Raw genomic sequence first — 21,170 nt, 5'->3', positions numbered from 1 at the left:
AATTTTGAGTGATCCCTTATGAAATCTTTCATTCTCAAAGTGGAGTTTCCAGTAGTATAAAGCATATTATCATTTGCAATATGTTTCATTTGTGTAAAAGTTGTAAAAAAAGACTGAAAAAGCGACGTTTTAGCTTAATGTGCCCTGTACATTAAGCCAAAAGTGAGCATATTTCACGAAAAGAATTCGACAATGGTTTTCTCAGAAGATTTCCTTGTTAGCTTTTAAAAATCTAATTTTCTTTGCTAGAAGAGACATAGCTAAATATTTTACTAATGCTATGACAAAGTCATTATATTGTAATATGAATATTTGACAATAATTTATGCAGAAGATTTTGAGCATCTCAATGAGTTTTATAACAATACGAATACGATGATAATTTTTTTTTTTTTTGTTATCACCACAAATATCAAATTGGCTTGGCAGATTACATGAGTTTGGTCATATATGCATTACTCAAACTAGACCTAATTTGTACATATGGTCTTTCTCCGCATGGATAAGAAGTTTCGAGAGTTTAATTACATCAATTATATTTTTAGAGGTTTTTATTGGTATCCTATCTTATCTCAACCACTAAGTTACAAAAACATCTACTCAAACTAACCTACTCTTGGATAAAATAGTAGTAGTGGGAGTCCTTAAACAAAACGATTTTGACAAGATATTAAACTACTACTAAACAATCTATTTCTTTCCTTAACTCCATTTGTCAAAGACCAAAACCCAAAAGAAAGAAAGTTGTGTGCAGATAGTTATACTAAATGAAAGGAGGAATTGTTCAAAGAGAAGACAGAATGCAACATCCTCAAGGCGTGAACATGTAAGACTACAAATTTCATTATTATTTCTATAGTTATCTTATTTTTTTATTTTATTTTTCAAGGTTTTGGATTCATCATTATAAGCCTTAAGCATGTCTGGACCAAGGTAGGTTTTACATAGGTTTTGGAAATTCTTTTCACAATTAAGACTTGATTGGCTTCACGGCTGACTATATGAAATCTATATGTTATACTTCTAGTTGGAATGATTAGACTCTTTGTCATTTTTTTTTTTTTTACAAACGATAACAAATTTTTATAGATATTAACACTTGATATTACAAGAGTTAATTACAAAAAGGGTAACTACCCCATATCCTTACTAGCTAACTGTGATAGCCATATTGGAAATGAATCTACCCATTCAAAATTTCGAAATGACTCTTTGTCATTTAATAGTGGTACTAATACCATACATTTGTCAAAAGCCAGATTGACCGAGACTTGTAAACATGAATTTGTCATGCATTATTCCAATGGGTTCTTCGGTTCGGAAACCAAAAAAAAAGAGTCTTTCATCTTCACACCTTGAACAAGTAAGGCTCTAACTCACAATTTTCTGATTTACTCATTTTACGAATTTCCTTAGCCTAGAATTCACTAAAAATATACCTGGGAGTTTTAATAAGAATACACTGCCTAGCATCTTTTTTTTTTTTGACAATTAGGATAGAAAATTTTCATGTAAATGTAGATGGTATCTACAGATATAGTGCCAATTTTTACGGAAAAAAACCACAAAAATGAACGGAGTTTAATTTCAGAACCTAGAAGAGTGGGCTAAAATCACATATGTGTGAATCAAAAGACATTGCAGATTGAATTTTGAAACCAAAGTTCCATAATTCCACTTCAAATCACATTATATTTTTAAAAAAAATGTGAAAACACAGTAAGAATCTTATATTGCAAGTTTTACAATAGATATCCTTCTATGTATTAAAATTTCCATACAAATTAAGTGTAGGCAAAAGAAAGCTTAATTACCTCCCATTTGAATCGGATGGGATCAGGAAAATTCAAGATATAGAATTTGCTTTCCAATTTCTTCAAAAATCTGATGGAGATGAAAACTGCTAGAAAGATGGGAAAAGATTAAACAGAAGCATATTGATCTTTTTTGCTTTAGGAGTGAGTTCAGCTGTGGAAAAGAAAAAGTACGAAGAGAGAGAGTGCCATTTGGGGACAAATCTTTTTTCTATCTTTTTCCCTTTTGTAAGTGAAAGCCATTTTACATGCTCATGTTGTGTCAACATCAAAATGCACCGCACCTTGAAAATTGTGGAATTAAAGAAAATTATGATTCATGTTAGCATGTCCAGATTTAACATAAACAATTAGACTACAAAGCGCTGTGATGTGAATAAAGATAGAAACTGAAAAAAATTAAAGAACAGGATACAAACTTGAAAGAGTTCAAAAGTTTGCAAAACACTAAGAAATTGCAGGGCAAGCTCCAAATAGAACAGTAGAACAATACCTTTCGAAAATAAATTGCTATAGCAACAGCTCCTTTCCTACATCTCCATTGTCTTGGCATTCCTCGAATCCTCGTAATATATTTGCCTATATTTGACATATAGTTCCTCACCCCTCTTGACCTTGTCAGCCCTATGCTTTGATTCCAAATTTGCGAGTGCGTAGCGCGTCCTTTTTACATGGACGGCACGAAACTGGGAACATCGGGTCTCTACCTGATGTATCCGTCTGAGACAATTCAAGAAAATCATCATCAAATAAAAAAAGTTCAAATCATTTAAAAACTTTACAATGTCTTTCTTGTTTTACCTGCAGAAGGGCACAAAGTGAGTCGGTGTCTTTGGTTTCGGCTTCCCCATATCTGTCTTTTTCTTGTTCTCAGTCAAACTTTTTTTGTACTTCTGATAAGCGACAAAGGCATCCAAGCAATCACCTTCGAGGATTAATTTTATGTCGCTTTCTCCCTCGGTTACAAGGTGATTATATGCTTGCTCTACAAAGTGGGCCATGGCTCTCAATTTGAGTAGCGTCACATCACCAACTGTGGCCTCCTCAAAATCTTCCAGGAAGGTTGTTACCACCCTTCCCCCACTATCTCTAAGAACTCCACACCCCTGTCCTCTATTTTTTGAGGAATCAAACGTGACATCGGTGTTAAGCTTATAAAAGCTGCAAGAATAACCATAAAAAACAAAAGGAAAGGAATAACGTTAGTTACCAATTTATCCCCAAATACATCTTTAAAAAAATCAGAAAAAAAAAGAATGGAAAAAATTTGCAAATAAAATAGGTAGGCATAGAAGAAGAAGAATACCCAGTGGGAGGCTTCTCCCAAAGGTCCAAACACAATGAAAAGATGACGGCTGCTAGCAAAAAAATTAAAAATAAACTCCCCAAGAATAAGGCGAAACATACAAAGATAAATCATAGAAGATATTTACTAGAGAAAGTGATACAAGAGCAGGTTCATTCAATGATATCAAAAACCCAACCTTTTCAACTTAAATATAGTATTATAAAAAGTTAAAATTCTTTTCGGGTGTTTTTAAAAATTTTGAACATTTTTTCTCCCTCCCCACTCAATGTCCTGCCCCCCATCCTTCCTTTCCCCGCCAGCCACCTCCATCCTCCTCCCCGCGCCCTTGCCTACCATCTTCCCCCGACCCAAGTTGTACAAAGCCAAGAGAGATGACGTTCTCATGCCTCTTAAGCGTTAATGAAACTCTAAAGTTACTTCTGAATGCCAAATCTTTTGACCCAATTGAGAGAAATTATCTCATTTTAATCATGTCAAACTCTAAGCAAACCCAGATGAAGCAGTAAAGAGTTTGACGCAAATAAGAATAGCAAGACTATAGAAGGGACGCGACACCACAAGTCTTTCCACCTGGATAATTGTGTCAATGTTTTTCCATATCACCTGCAGAAAGTGAAGATAACCCATCCTAAGTGCTCCTTTCTCCTTGAGGTCAGAAGCAATACATGAAATCACATCTAGCTGAAAAGCACGTGCAGATCTTGCAACCCAGGAAGTTAAAGAAGACGAACAAGCCATCTAAACCTCTTTATTCCCTGAAAAAGAATACATCAGAATATAAGCATGTGTGATCCCCAAAAAGAACACATATCTGCATGATTTAAAAGTATATCCATCACTAGAATTTTAAGTCAATATTCGAAGGTGAAGTATGAACTTTTGTTTGCTCATTATATTAGAATTATACAACATAGTTTTTAAGAAGTTGAAAACAACACTTTACAAAAAACAACAAACTCTTGCGTTAAATTGGTTTTAAGTCAGCCTTATGTGTCCCAGCAAGAACATAGAAAGCTACAGCACATTGCCAACAAATCTAGTGTATAAAACCCGATAAGAATTTTTTTTGCAACATTTCACCCTAATTTGCGAACTATTTTGAGGAATCAGTGATAAAAAGAAAGAATTGGTATATTTCAATAGTGCATCTACAATTGTACTTAGTTTATCACCTACTATCTACTTTGCCCAAAATAAAAAAGACCTTGGCAGGTGGAATAAATATGATCATCATAGATCATGTTTGCTCACAAAGGCACAAAACCACCCTCATCGCCAGGTTTCTACTTACCCTGGAAAATTGCAAGTTGATTTTGATAATTAATACTCCAACTATACAAATGACAAAGATCATTATTCACTGCATATGAGTCAAAACAAAGGAGCCCAGGATGCTTAAAGTTTCGTTCTGCAATATTGATACAGATAAGTGGCAAAAATCCACTAAGGTTTATAGGAGGCGTGAGAAGGATGTGTCGAATGCCTAAGCATTGATTTGGCATGCTTTTGATGACACCGAACCAACTTGGAAGCTGGTTTGAATCCTATGGAGTGTGTTTTCTGATTTTCACCAGTAGGGGTATTTTAGTAATTTGGTTAGCTGCAGGAATTTTAGATTTATGGAATTTTTTTGTTTAGCAATAATTTTTGGTAATTAGTATTTTAGTTATGGGGAATAAGAAAGCTTAGCTTTCTAGCTTTCTACTATAATTCTATTCTAGTTAGAAGTTCTAATTAGGATTGGAGTTGGCTTTGTTCTAGTGTCTATAAATAACCACTTCTCCACAAATAGAAGTCAGATTTTTGTCATTAATAAAATTTTCCTACAGACTCAAGGTCTTTCTTAGTGTTGTGTGATACATCCCAACTTTAGGTGTGATACCTAAAGATTCCTAGTAGTGATTTCTAAAATTACTAATCAATTTTTCACCTTCTTAAGCATGTTCTCTCATCCTATTCCAAATTGCTATTATAAGTTTGGAGGAAATTCAATGTCTAAGCTTTTCTATAAAGTTGTTATGCCGACCAAGCTTTCGTGCCGCGTCAAATATCCTCATGATTATCCCGCCAAGTCTGATTCTTAAAGAAACCAACATTCAGTTTTGAAGCATTCTTCACATCCATCCCCTTCTTTCAAGATCCCTAAAGCCAAGGAAACTTATCAATAGCTAATCAAATTTCTAAACCATAAATTCTGAATTCTCCAAATGTGCCATTGATTTGCCTTACCGATTACATCAATTATCACGCATTATCAGTTTCTTTGACTTAACAAAGCCCCTTAAACAAAAAATAGTAGGGCAAAATACCAAAATAAACCGTGACAATTGATAGAGTACCCTGATTACATCTCATAACTATGGACTAGTTGTGTCAAGAGAAGATCGCCAATAGAAGATCAAGGTCTAAACAGACGTAAGAAAGCTTCTGTTTTCTAAATGGAGGAAGAACAACGTTGGCAGCCAACTAGCAATGACGTCTGCAGAATATGATACTCAGAAATCAAAGGCGAGTACTGAAAGTTACTTTATTTGAAAAGAAATACTTTTCTATTACTCCTAAATGCATTCTGCAATCACATTCTACCTTTCTAGATACCCCTCTCACATACATCGTAACATCAAAAATATTGCTACAGTTAATGACACAAAAAAATTTCAAATAATCTTTATCCAAAGAATTTTCTTTCCCCTGTTATGCTATCTGCTGCAATGTCCCGCTTCTATACCAAAGTATCCAAACAAATAAAAGCATCCATAGATATTCTAGGGATTTCATAATACTGAAATTAATAAAATAAACTATTGCGAATGTTTTTAACAGAACCGAATGCAAATTATCAGAAAGATATTGCAATTCACCATCCAAATAACAAGTATTCCGATGGTCCAAATCAGCCATGCACTAGGAAAACGCATTTGCAAAATATATATGATAAATAGCAATTCAATAACCTGCGCTAATGTATATGACAGATATACGTAAACATCACCTGAATTACTAGGAATATCAGTAAGAAGGAATGGAATTTCACTGCTGAAGATTTGGATTCGGCGTTCAGTGGATGACATGGCGGCAACGGACACAAGTGAGTTCATTGGATTGGCAGCTTCCACTGGAACTGAATCCTGCAAAATTAAGGGTCTATAGGGATTAGATATTTCTCAAAAACTTTATGGTAGCATTGGTATTTCAAAAACATTAATATAGCATTGTAAAATTTTAAAATTCTTTTGGGGTGTTTTTAAAAATTTTAAAGATTTCTTCTCCCTCGCCACTCAACATCCTTCGCCCCCCCACCCCGCAATCCTCCCATTCCCTGCTAGCCACCTCCCTCCTCCTCCCCCCGCCCTTGCCCGTCATCTTTCCCCAACCCAAGTTGTACAAAGCCAAGAGTGATGACGTTCTCATGCCTCTTAAGCGTTAATGAAATTCTCAAGTTACTTCTAAATGTCAAACCTTTTGACACACTGAGAGAAATTATCCCATTTTAATCATGTCAAACTCTAAGCAAACCCAGCCAAAGCAGTAAAGAGTTTGACGCAAATAAGAATAGCAAGACTAGGAGGGACAGGACAACACAAGTCTTCCCACCTGGATAACTGTGTCAATATTTTTCCATATCACTTGCAGAAAGTGAAGATAAATTAATTCAATAATAAGTAAGTTCTAATCAAGGAGAAAACATCGGAAGTAGTTCATACAAGTGCTCATTGATACAATAATTATTTCATTTATTCAGTAATAAATAAGTTATAATTGCCAAATAAGCGACGACAATCAGTTTTTTCTTACCGTGTTGATGGTTAAGGTACGCCGTTAATTACTTTCTTAACCAAGAAATAACTCTAGATACGCGCTACCAACAATTTAGAAAAGCCATGTTCTAATTAATAAACTAGAAAATCCCTGTTCTAATCAATAAACATGCTACCAGAGTTTATTTAAATTAGATCATATATTTCCCTAACATGAAACTAATCATGGTAGTTACTACTAATTTAAGATAATTAAACAATTATGGATTTAAATGTCTTAATTGACATTAGATTGTTAGGTTGAATTAAATATCAGATCCTTAATATTCAAACAATAAAACAATCAAGAGAAATTAAATAAAAAAAACATACGAATACTAACAAATAAAAGTAATAGATAAAAATAATTAGATCTCACAATTGTAGTTGAACCAAATCCTTTGTTACCCCTTGACTAGAATGAGAAATTAGTTGCTCTCCGTTAAGAATAACCCAAGCAATTTTATTGACGAAAGTCGCATAACCGTTTGACAATAAGAAAATAAAAGAAAAAGCGAAGAGGAGACCTCATTGTTTCTTGCTTGATACCCGAGACTAATCAATCATGAACCAAAGTTCTTCTCTTTCAGAAGTAGTAATCACTAGGGATGGCAATGGGGATGGGTGGCCACAGACTCCCACCCCGCAGGGGGCTAATAGGGTGGGGCGGGGGGAATTTTTTTTCCCTGGTTTAGGAATCGGAGGGGGAGGCAGAGGAGTATACCCTCGCCGCATCCCCCGCCCCGCCACTCGCTAGAAAAAATAAATATATAAATATATATGTATACAATTATATCTATAATATTTAATTTAATTAGTCACAAACGTATGATAATGATATTATTAGTTATATGTATTGTATAATGTATACTAGTATATGTAATATAATTGATATTATCAATTATGTTAATAATTATATATGTCTACTAATAGAAATTATTAATTAGTTATACTAAATTTACGAATACATTTATACTAAATTCCTAATTACACTTAATACAGTAACACTTTTTTCTAAAAAAAAAAGGCACAAGCACAATAATGAATTAGTGATTGTATTTTTCATATCTATATATAGTCAGCCGCCCCTACTTCCTATTTTTTTCTCCTAGATTGTAGCTATTAAAAGAAATAAAGAAACATAGCATTTTTTCTACTTGGAAAAAGAAACTACTAAAGACAATATCCTATGTTTACTAATTGAATACTATAACTAATAAAGATAACTTTCAAATCTTCAATCAAATTCCGAGTCATCCGGGCTTGACAGCAGGATTTGGCTAGGCCCACATGGAACTTGCTAAGAGTCATCTATTGAAAATATCTTTATTAAATCACTTTTTGCTCTTTTTCTTGACGTATTCCTACAATCAATATTAATTGTCAAATATGAGTAGAATTAATACAATAATGCAATATTTGATCAAAATCACAAGAAAATATTAGCAATTTCACTAACCAACATGCACCGTATCAATTCCCCCCACACCTAAGTCGTGCTAGTTCTTAAGCACTAGAGTAGCTAATCAAGTACTACTAATTAATTGAATTCAAACAATGATTATTATTCAAATCATCTATTGCCAGTATAATTAAAACAAATGTCAAGCATTAATTGCTAATCTCCAAGAGATGTCTCTCCGATTAGTTTTCAATATCAAGAACTCTTCTAATTTTTGGCTACTTAATTTAAGAATATAAGATATTCAAGAAGCATTTGTCACTAAAATGGTTTGACTATTAAACAAAATCTCGATATTAAAACTCTCGAATCTACAGGCTAGCACAATTATTCACATACTTCCATATTCATATGCACTTTTTCATTTTTCACTATTAGCACAATATTTTTCTTTCTTAAATGTTCCCCAAAGTTGAGTTTGCTTTTTCAGGAAAAAATAAGTCTTTTGATGCGAATTCCGGCATCTACCAAATGAAGAAATTCGATTACTCAACTCTCATCGTTTAAGAATCATATACTCATAGTTATCACTATTTTTTGATAAGAAAGTCGACACTTATGGTGAAAACTCCCGATTATTAAGTAGCGATGACTAGCATATATAGCCAAATGCTTTTCATAAATAAGCACAAAAAAAAGTAAAGACCACACAAGCCCGCTTCATTTTTTAAAAATGGAGGACTAAGATTAATAGTTGAACCAATTTATATAAAAAATGTTAGAAAAATATTTACAATATCTAAAAATTAATCAAAAATTGTAAAAGTTACGAAATCTCAAATATTCATAAAAAATATACCCTTAGATCTTACCACATCATATTTAACACATTAGCACATAAAATCTTAACAATAGCCAGATTTGAGAACTAACCATTGTTTATCAAGGATAACCACAAAAATGCACAAGAAATGGCAAAAATTGGATAAAATTTGAAAAAATAAACAAAAAATTTTAATAAAAATGTCTACACTTGCATTTTTCTAATATACTACCCCCCACATTTAATCCTTACATTATCCTCAACATAAGAAATAAAGAACAGAAGAAAAAAAAATAGGACAATGAAACTTTCCTGAACATGGAAAAGGGTATCGCACTGCTAAGGATGTGAAACAAAAGGTGGGGTGAATTCAATATGATGAAAGTAGTTTCCAAATTTTTCAATCATTTTAGATGCAGATACACCTAAAATATATGGAGTTTTCTGATAAAAAAATTTGAACTCGCCAATTTTAACATGACTCATAGACATAGACATGTCGACCAGTAGTCTTTTAAAATTTTTGCATATATCTTTAGAACTCATCAACCAGTTACGCGGGGGCGCTACTTGTTATCGCTTGTTTGACAATTATAACCTATTTATTAATTAATAAATTAAATAGTTATTGCATCAATAAGCAGTTGTATGAACCATTTTCGAAGTTTTTTCCTTGGTTAGAGCTTGCTTATTATTGAATTAATTTAAATTTTATTTCATTTGATTGCTTTTACTTAAATTGATTTTTTTTAATTTTCCAAAATCCCTATTTAATTTTTGCTTTAGAAGAAAATAAATCATTCAATCCCTGAGAAGATGACCCTACTTATCGCTATACTTGAATTTAAATTTTTAGAATAGAAATTTAAATTTTGATGGTTTGATACCCACAAATTTTGACGCCATTGTCAGGGACTGGTGCCTTTTTTATTTATTTTCTTTTATTTTTTATTAGTTTATAGCTATTAATATTCAATATTTTGATGATAGACTGGATTTTATTACTAATAGGATTAATGAGACTTGTGTCTCTTTTAATGTTCAACATTTATATACACTAGTCTCTCTTGTAAAAAAATTGGCTATTGCAATCTATAGAATTTGTTATGTCTCAAGTCATTCAACTGACATGTACTCCGCATTTTAAGATGACCTGAGTGCCTCAATCAATATTTTTTGAGATTTTTCAACCTTGTTTCCAATGTGGTATGACCCTTATTCAAACATGTATGATTAAGAATGGTGGAACAACTCCAACTTTAATTATGCAGCAAGACCAATAGATTTTCAACATAAATATCAACAGTAACAACTATCATCCAAACCAGATGTCTCTTGAAAAAACTGTTGAATTACTAGTTACTAATACATTTCAATTTCAACAGGAGACAGAAATGAGAATTAGAAATCTGGAGGATCAAATGTATCTATTGATATCTACAGTGAAGCAATTGGCTTCTCTATTTTGTGCAAAATTGTCTTCACAAATCATTATCAATCTTAAGAAAGATGAAAGTGCAATTATCACGACAAGTGACAAGGAACTAAAAGAGTCTCAAGGAGAAGGATCCAAAGATACAATTGAAAAGAAAGAAATGAGACCCAAACCTCAAATCACTTTAATAAATGAATCCAATGAATAATTTTCAAATGTGGTGATGCCCCTCCATTTTCTAGCCAATGTTTTCCTAATTCTTATTCTATAATTTCTGTTACTGAAATTGACCTTGTTATAAGCAGAAGTTTTTAAATTTTATGACAAAAATAAGTTAGGAGTTGTGATGGCCAATATCTTGAATTGGTAATTGCTCAAGATGGAGGAGTGAATGAAGAATTAAAGTCATTGTTTACTTGTTTAGCGCCATCTACTAATCAATGAAAAGAAGTAACTTTTGTACTTAATGATCACTTTGCTTACGAAAATTATCAAGATTACGTAGAGGATGAAACACTGAAATGAATTACAAGACTTTATCCTTCTTGAACAAATATGCCAATGTCTAACCAAAGACGTTAAAAAAGACGTTTATTGGGAGGTAACCCAATTCATTTTTAGTTCATTTTTATTACTTTTATTTTAGGTTTCTTGTGTTTTATGCCTTTAATTTTGATTTTATTGTTTTAGTGGCCAGAAGACTACTACCAAACAAGTTGCACCCTTGCATAACTAGTATTCGTTTGTATTGGATCCGTTGGATCCAGTGCTTTTCAGAACTGTGGATGAAATATATGAGAAATAAAGTCAATATGTTCATGGTTTTACTGTCTCATGTATTAAGGCAAAAAGTTAACTTTCATGTTCATGGCTCTCATGTTTTTAGACTATCTGTAGATATGCTAGTTTTTTTTTTTTTTTTAAGTTTTATGGACATGGCTTTCTTTGTTGATTATTAAAACTGTGGGTATACCTTTAGAATTATGAGATCAAGAATATTAATTTGGTTAATACTTAAACTTTTGACTTGTTTTCTTGTTTAAGAGTCATTATGCCTATACTTACGTTAAGGTAATTAGGATTTCTCTAGTTTTAGTCAACTCTAATAAAGTTAAACAAGATATTTAAGCTTTACAAATTCCAAAAGTTTAACCCACTAAATATATAGTTTAATAAGGCATTTATGGATTTCAAGAAGATTCTAGATTTAAGTGATAAATTTTGGGTCAACTTATGAATATGGATCTTTGATCCAATTGATTGGTTTGACCAGAATTGACTAATTTGATTAGTTTGACTAAGGTTGATTTTGATCTAAAATTGTGTAATTTTAAATTTAAATATCGGTATGATTATATATATATCGAAATAAATTAATTGAAATAATATGCTATCAAAGTGATCTCTATTGTAAAAATTAATTTATTTTAAAATATAACTATTTTGGTACTTGTAATTTTGTAAATATTGATCAACCAAAAAAAAAGTCAATATTTAACAAACTTACATGTGCACTTGTGGTAATAAATATCTAGTGATTATTCAGATTTTACATGTAAATTATAAATCGACCCAGAGGAAAATTTTTTTTTTTGACATGTTCTTATTGTCAATATTTATTACAGCACCAAGATATCACTTAGAAGTTAATATTTTTGTCCAAAAATGAAATATTAATGGAATATTAGTATTTTGAAATGGGTCATTCTCAAAGTATTCAGAGGAACAATGTTAAAAACGACAATTACAACTAAGGCGTTCTTTCAAGACATTAAAAAAAGGTTTGTCAAAAATAAAAAAAAATTGAAATAATTACGTTCTTAATACGTCTAATTTTAATGAGATATAGTGATAAAGGTAATATCAATGAGTATATCATAGAGATGTCTCATCTTGTTTCTAAGTTGAATGCGCTTACCTTAGTACTCTCCAAGAAGTTACTAGTGCATCTGATTTTGATAACTCTTCCTGCACAGTTTAATCAATTTAAAATGAGTTACAACTATTATAAAGAGACTTGATTTCTGAATAAACTCATTTCACACTATATAGAGGAAGAGGAAAGGTTGAAGTAAGATCAGATAGAGAGTGTTTATCTGGTCTCAATTACTAATAATAAAAGCAAATAACATAAGAGAAAGAAGGATAAGAAAACTGTAGGTATGGCACCTCAAAACAAACAACAAAAGAGACCGGTTGAACCGAAAAAGAATGGTTATTTCTTTTATGGAACCGAAGGGTATAAAAATAAGCATCACACCAAGTACCATGTTTGATGTGGTAAAAAAGGTATTTTTTTAATTTAGTTTATTTTAAAATTAATTTAACTTCGGTATCTAAACACATATGGTGGATAGATTCTGCTACAACCACTCACAATGGTGTATTTATGCAGGATTGCCTAAATTACTGAAAATCTAATAATAGTGAAAGATATATCTATGTGGGCAATGGCAAGATAGTTCAATTTGAGACAATAGTAGTTTTTAAATTATTGTTAAAAATTAAATTTTATTTGAATTTTAATGAAACATTTATTGTACTGTCTTTTCAATGAAATTTAATTTTTTCTATTTTGGACAAATTCAATTATTTTTGTTTATTTGAAAATTGAAAGTTTAAATTGTTTCATGATTTAAAATTGATTGATTCTGATTCTTTATTATATTATGATAATCTATATTTAATTAATACAATTATTTCATTTAATAAATCTCTGCATTTGAGTACTAGAAGAGCAAAGAGAAAATTAATCAATAAGAGATTGGATCATATCTCCAGATTGAGAAATAAAAGACTTGTGTCAAATGAAATTGTTGATCCCTTGAATTTTATAAAATTTGACGATTGTGTTAACTATATAAAGTAGAAACAAACCAATAAAAGAAGATTTGAAATCAACAAAAATTTGGACATCTTAGAACTTATACATAGAGATATTTGTGGGTCATTTAATTTTGTACATCTGTTTGAAATGGTCAATAATATTTTATAATATTTATAGATGATTTTTCAAAAATGGTTACATACATTTCATTTCTGAAAAGTCATAATCATTAGACGTGTTTAAAATTTTTAAAACTGAAATTGAGAACCAACTCAACAAAAGAATAAAAAACGTCATATCTGATCATGATTGTAAGTACTATAATAGATATAACAGTTCAGGTAAATAACATCCAAAATCATATGCTAAATAGTTAGAGGAATACGGTATCGTTTCATCATATACTATGCCTAATTCACCCACTATGAATGGTGTTATTGAAAAATGAAATAGGACGCTTAAGGACATGAAAAGAAATATGATTTATTATTCCACTTTTTCAGAGTCATTTTGGGGAGAAACACTTAAGACTGTAACATATATTGTTAACAGAATTCTAACAAAAAGAACTACTAAAATTTCTTATGAGTTTTGGAATGGGAGAAACATAGTTTGAAACTTTTATACATTTGAAAACGTCCAATTAAGGCAAGGTCCTATAGGTCAAATGAAAAGAAACTGAATTCAAAAATAGTTAGTTATTTTTTTTATTAGATACTCTGAAAGATCCAAGAATTATAAATTTTATGATGCCATTACTAAATCAATTTTTGAGACTGAAATGCTCGATTTTTTGAGGATATCGAGTTTGGAGGAGGAAATACATTTAAGGATCTTGCCATTGAAAAAATATATATTAATATTCTCATAGGTGTCATTAATCTTGATCAGGATGTTATTCTTAACCTTGTTCATGATATAACAAATCAAGATAATGTCGAAAAATCTCTCATTTAAGAAACTATTATGGAAGAACGAATTATACTACCTCAAGAATCAGTGTCACTAAAAATATCTATTGAGAAAGAAGAAGTACAGTGCTAGATGATTACATCGTATTTTTTCAAGAATATTAGGATAACACTAGAATGATGGAAAGTGATCCAATCAACTTTCGTCATGCTTTCGAAAGTTTAAATTCTCAAAAGTGAATCGATATATGAATGAAGAGATTAAATCCATGAAAAACAATGATGTATGAGATTTTATTCCATTGATAGAAGGAGCGAAACTCATTGGTTGTAAAGAAATATTTAAAATCAAAAGGGATTCGAGACATTATCTGAAAAAGTACAAAACTCACCTTGTCATTAAGGACTTTACATAGAACGAAGGCATTGACTATAAAGAAACCTTTCTCTTTGGTTTCTTAGAAGAACTCTTTTAGGATCATAATGACATTAGTAACACATTTCAATTTTGAGTTACACCAAATGGATATAAAGACAGCATTTTACAATGATAATATTGATAAGACGATCTATATGGTGCAACTAGAAAACTTTGTATCAAAAAATTCAAAAATATGGCTTACAAATTTAAAAGATTCGTCTATGGAATCAAACAAGCATCTCGATAATAGTATTTCGAGTTTCATCAAGTGATCCTCTCATTTGATTTTAAGATAAATTTAGTTGATGATTATATATACTATAAGTTTTGTTGGAACAAGTATATTTTTCTTGTGTTATATGTTGATGATATTTTACTTGTCACTAATGATATAGACTTATTGCATAAAATTAAGAAATTTCCAGTTAAAAATTTTGATATGAAAGATTTTGGTGACACATCTTTTGTACTAGACATATAAATACATCGGGATTACTTTTGGAGTATTATTGGATTATCACAAAAAGGTTATATCAAAAAAGTTTTTTAAAAATATGACATGCAAAATTGTAAATCAAATGACACCGTTGTATATCAAAAAAGAAACAAGTTTAGTCTCGATTAATGTTTCATGAATACTTTTGAGAAAAAGAAAATGCAAAAGATTCCTTATGCATCAGTAGTAAGGAGTCTAATGTATATTTAAATTTATACGTGTTCGGATATTACTTACGTTACTAGGATATTGAATAGATATTTAAGTAATCTAGCATTAGATCATTGCAAAGCAACCAAATGGGTCTTGCAATATTTACACAACTAAAAGATTACATGCTTACGTATCAAAGATTAGATAAATCCAAGATCATTAGGTATACTGATTTTGATTATGTTGGATATCAAGATAGTATGAAATCAAGATTAGACTAAATCTACTTATTGGCTAGGGGTGCCATATCTTATAAGAGTATTAAACAGTTTCTTATAACCTCTTCTACAATGACTATAGAATTCATAACTTGTTATGAGACATCCAATTATGGAATTGAATTACAAAATTTTGTAACAAAATTACGTCTAGTGGATAGTATCGAAAGATCAATCAAATTATTTTATGACTATAAGTCAGCAATTTAATATTATGAAAATAACAGGATCTCGACAAAATCAAAACATATTGATATCAAGTTCTTGGCTATTAAAGAAAAAGTACAAAGCAAATAGTTGTCTATATATAATATTAAAACAAATTTTATGGTTACAAATCTGCTTACTGAGAGATTGCCACTCAAAGTATTCTATAAGCATATTGTTTATATGGGTATCAAGTTATTAAATGATGTTTAATTTTAGTGAAAGTTTGTTATCCTAAATGTTCTTATAACATTGATTTTTTTTTGGTTGTTAATATTTTAAGGATATCTTATGCATAAATAAAGTTTAAATTTATTTGCACTCCGATTTTAGTATGATTTGATCCCACAAAAGGTTTCAAGTGGACTAGTTAAATAGAGGCATGTTAAGATCATATTGTATGAAATTTTCTTACTATGCATCCACATTATAATTCATGTTATTCAATTGTATCAACATATGCGACCATTGATAGGTAGAGCTACGAAATAGTAATAAAAATCACTTTGATCCTATGTTTGGGTCATTAACGAATTGAATTGGTTGTAGATATATTTTCATAATGACAGTGAAGTTGAGTTCACATGGTTAATTGTAAAGTATAATTATAAAATTATATATATAGTTCAAATGACAGATTGTTGAATCCGTAATTTTAGTACTACACAATTACTATCTCTTGATATCTCATCATCAAGGGTGATACCAAAGAAACTAAAGGACTCTCTCAAAAGAACAACTAATGTGTGTTGATCTGGCAGGCCATCCGAAGACTCTAAAGATTCAAGTACCACTCAATCAACATAAATTTAGGTACGCTTAGGGGTGCAAACGAACCAAGCAGTTCGCAAGTTGCTCGCTAGCCAATCAGTCAAACGATCGACTTGACTTGGCATTGACCGAGTTCGAGTTAAACTTGAGATGTTCGTTTAGCTAAACGAGTCGAGTATCGATCACTTTTAGTTAATCTCGATAGCTCACAAGCATTGTCGAGCAGTACGTATTATATATATATATATAAATATATTTATAATATATATATGTATATATATATGTGTGTGTGTATATAAGGGTATAGTAAATTACATATATAGGTACTAAGTTCTTGCAAATTTCCAAAATACCTCGTTTTCTAATCGAGCTCGATTAGGTTCGAATCGAACTTGATTTATAGAATTTCAACTCAATGGAGTCGAGTTCGATCTTGAACAATGCTATAGCAGGTCGAGCACGAACTCTAGCATAGCACTGTTTGGGATCGATTCAACTAGTTTGCATCCCTAGGTATGCATTTCACAATTTTGTTGTTGATTTATTTCTCAGTAATCACCATAAAGATTATAGGTTTAATAGGTGATGGCTTTCACTTAAGGTTAATATAAACAACCACTAACAATCATTGGATGTAATTTGATTGCAACTTTATTCATATTTTATGATAAAAAAATAGAGTAGAAAATTTAGAGTCTTGGATTTCTCATTTGATCCTTTGATTTGTGTTTGCATGGTGATTTTAATTTGATTTGAAGTTTGGGACTTGGTTGAAATGATTTGAGAACTTGATTGATGCCAAATTCAAGTTGTAAAATTTGTTGAAATAACTTTCCAACAAATTAGGGTGGAAAATCTACAAAACCCATTAGGAAAAATGATGGAATCTGATAGAATTCGGTCAAAATTCAGACAAAAAATTGACCAGGGACTAGAAGCGAGCATTTTACATTGTTAAGGACTAAAATTGTTCATTTTGATTTTGAGGGACAAAAATTTCGTATTATTAATATGTGAGGGTCGATTGGTGCAATTTTTCCTTTAACGAACTTGGAATTGTGTTTAAGTTTGATTTATTTATTTATCGAATCGGATTCAACCAAATATTTAGAGCCGAGTTTGAGTCAAGCTCAAGTAGCTTGTATAGTTTACTTATAAACTTGAATTTGAGAAAATCATACAAATAGTCCCACATATTGACTTTGCACCTTTTACGTCCCTGGCATACAAAATGATGATTTTTTTGTCCCTTACATATTGACTGTGTACTTTTTACGTCCCTCACATATGAAATAATGATTTTTCGTCCCTCACAAATGAAAAATGTATACTTTTAGTCCCTTGGTTCATTTTTAAAAATATTCTTGTCTAAAATAAATCATATGCATCTCATGCCTTACAAACTTTAGGGGCAAAATCAGAAGATCATAGGAAAAAAAAATGCCCTTCACACTTCTTTTTACTTTGTCTTATTTTTATAGTCGAGAATATGACACCTGTCATAGTTCCTTCGCTCTTGTGCTTGTGGTGTAGTCATTGGCTACCTTCACTTTTCATCACAATAATTCACCAAAATTTAACTCTCTACTCAATTTTTCACGTAAAATATGATTTTAATATTAGTTTTATAAAAAATAAATGAATGTGGGTAAAAAATATAAAAAAAAAACACTGGTGAATAGAATTTGATTTCGATATTAGTTTCTTTTTTTTCTAAAATCATACAATTAATAGAAAAAGCACTAACATTTTTTTTCGATATTAGTTATGTTAGATTCTATCTGCCAATCTTTTTTTATTCTTTTTTTTTTGAAAATTTAATATTAAAATTAGATTCTACGCAAAAAAACCTGAGTGAAGAGTTGAATTTTAGTGAAATTTTGTGATAAACAGTAGTTGTGGCTGGTGGTAACACCAATAGCATGTAGCCAAAAGCAGTTGATGCCACATTCTTGGCTAGGAAAATAAGTTGAAGAATAGATGTGAGGGACATTTTTCTCTTTTTCCTTTGATTTTTTGACTTTGCTCCTAAAGACGTGCATTACAATACTTAAAAGATTCTCCTTGTGACGCCCCCACTTCTCTCTAAGGCGAACAAAAGGGTATCGGCGGGACGCCTGCCCAACTCTCGCCAGGACTCAGTACAATTCCAGTTCAAACTTAAAGGATAACGACTAATAATGAAAGTCGAAATAAAGACAAGAAGTCATTTCCATACATGAATATTCAATCTTACCTCATAAGTTTCAAAGTACATCCACATTTCCAAAATATACAACTTCCAAAAGATATCTAGTCAAATACATTCAAAACCCTAATCAAAAGTGCCTCAAGTCGGCTTCTCCATAACTCTTTCCAATTCGGCCCCTGTTAAGGAAAACAAATCTAATGGGATGAGCTAACGCTCAGTGAGGCCAAGAAAACATGCAAACACATAGTTCAAGTAGCAATAGCATTTAAGCGAGAAATAAAGCTGTGACATTTAAGCAAATTCACAATTTTCAATTAAACACATTCAATGAGGATACAGGAGCTCTCAGGAGTTAGTTTCCACTTGCTACGCCAAGATTCGTTCAAATATCTCCCCGCGATGATACTCCATCAACCGGGTCGGCATTAGGTCCATAGAACTCCACTTTCTTCACAGTTCCGTCCACCATTACAACCGCCCCGGGCCCATACTTCTATAAAAGGCACTACTACTCGAGTAGGCCAAGCGAGATCTCTTAATAAATCAAGAATACAGTTATCTCATGGTTCACCGAGCTTCTCGACCAAGCCCTTGCTGGCTCGAGTCGCAAGGCCGGTCAATTGAGATTTGGGCATCCCCCAATTCAGTTATAGGTCGAGGAGATTCACTCCAACGACATTCAGTCATCCAAACAGAATTTAGTTAGGAGCAGTTCAATTGTACCATCGGTTATGAGCAGTTCAGTTGTACCATCAGTTAAAAGAGAACAAGTGTGATAACGTACACACTCGACTCAACAGTTATAAACCATTCAATCCATAAGAAGCAATTCACATAATTACAACAAATCATGCACTTGAAACTCACCAAATCACAATAAGGGAGTAAGTGCAAAAGATCTTTAATGGTCGGCTTCGGGATTCTCTTCAAGATCCTCTTGAGCGCCTGGAAACATAACAATTAACTATTACCCATAAATACTTACAAACTCCTTGCCAAACAAGGAAGAATGTACGTTCGTTTTCCAATTAAAACAATGTCTCAAAAAACCTCAATATCTCGAAAATCGAGATTCAAAAGTGAGGGTTTAATAACACAAGAGAAACTGATTTCCTTCATGAAATCGAGTTTAAAACAATCAATTAATATCAAAGATTAGTGAAAAGTTTCCCAAAACTCATTTCCCATCAAGTCAGAAAATTTCAGTTTTACGCGTCAAATTTAGAAAAAATCAGAACTTGCACTCAGTAGGTCCAAAATTGGAAAACTTTACACCATTGGAATCTTGGTTCAAAGTACTAAAAGTTCCTAGAGGACATTTTTCCAAGATTCTAAATGGAAGGCATTCAATTTTTAACTCAAAGTGGCTGATCTGAACAAGCAAGGCAGTTTCAATCATGTTTTTCGGCAATCTTTGAAAATTCGGCAAAATTCACAAAAAATGAACTAACCTTTGAAATTTGTAACACAATATGAGTTCCAAAAAAAGTTTCAAACAGGACAAATGGAACTAAATTTGGAGTTTTGAGCGTAAAGATATAGCAGCTTAAAGTCGGTAACTTTCACCACTGGAACAAAGAGTTAGGTTCGATCAAAGGTACACTGTTCAGACAACCTAAACATGTTTTCCAAATTTCTTCCAATTTCGAAATTTCAAGTTTTGCGCAACCAAATCAAATGGTTTTTGGTAAAAACTTTCTACACACAATATCCAACATATACCTACCAATTTCACAGCCAAACAACCAACAAAAATTCGAAAGGCATGCATGAAATTCACTGGACAGATTCGGCCAATTTCATACACCAACTTCCTTTGGTTTTTTTTTTCTTCACTCTCTAACCATATACATCTCATACAACACATAACCAATATTAAACAAGCATTTAATCCTCAAGGCAGCTACCTAGAAGTCTCCTCAAGGCCGCTATCTTAGACATTAAAACAAGATAAAGTGAGTTCCTCAAATCCTTTACCTAGTTTCATGCTTAGGGTTCAAACCCTTGCAAATCCAACCGTAAATCTTGAAGGAAATGGAAAGGTTGAAGAGTTGATGGGTTTACCTCTTGAACCCTTGAAGAACCAGAAATTTCCACCACTAAAGCTCCAAGAAATCCCCCAAGACGAAGTCTTCCTCCAAGCTCAAGTTAATTTCCAAGTAGTAAGTGAGTTGGATGGTGTTTTGTGAAGGAAATGGAAGCTAAATGGTGCAAGATGAAGTGGAGCTCTTCTTCCTCTTTTTCCTTGCTGTTTCGGCCGAGCTATGGAGAGGAGAGAGAGAGGGTTTTGTGTTGTGAAGCTTCCTTTGGAAGCTTAAGGGATTTGTGGCAAAAA

The 21,170-nt window shown here is 31.8% G+C and overlaps 2 long non-coding RNA genes across 4 annotated transcripts; both read right to left on the bottom strand.

The window, feature by feature from the left end:
• Window positions 1–1,789: 1,789 nt before the first annotated feature.
• On the bottom strand, window positions 1,790–7,662 carry LOC140015019 (uncharacterized). 3 transcript variants are annotated; one of them, XR_011821781.1, is made up of 6 exons: window positions 7,448–7,662; window positions 6,116–6,251; window positions 3,727–3,878; window positions 2,616–2,975; window positions 2,308–2,534; window positions 1,790–1,900 (listed from the first exon to the last, which is right to left on the bottom strand). It is a non-coding gene; the product is annotated as an uncharacterized lncRNA (long non-coding RNA). The 3 variants fall into 3 exon arrangements; XR_011821782.1 differs by lacking the exon at window positions 1,790–1,900 and adding an exon at window positions 3,121–3,169 and having other exon boundaries at window positions 2,107–2,534; XR_011821780.1 differs by lacking the exon at window positions 1,790–1,900 and having other exon boundaries at window positions 2,107–2,534.
• Window positions 7,663–18,837: 11,175 nt separating this feature from the next.
• LOC113712070 (uncharacterized) lies at window positions 18,838–21,170 on the bottom strand. Its single transcript, XR_003453220.2, has 3 exons — window positions 20,900–21,170; window positions 19,703–19,780; window positions 18,838–19,011 (listed from the first exon to the last, which is right to left on the bottom strand). It is a non-coding gene; the product is annotated as an uncharacterized lncRNA (long non-coding RNA).

The sequence above is a fragment of the Coffea arabica genome, chromosome 10e, assembly GCF_036785885.1.
Source record: "Coffea arabica cultivar ET-39 chromosome 10e, Coffea Arabica ET-39 HiFi, whole genome shotgun sequence".
In the NCBI taxonomy this organism is placed as follows: Eukaryota; Viridiplantae; Streptophyta; class Magnoliopsida; order Gentianales; family Rubiaceae; genus Coffea; species Coffea arabica.
This window is presented reverse-complemented; position numbering and strand designations above follow the sequence as displayed.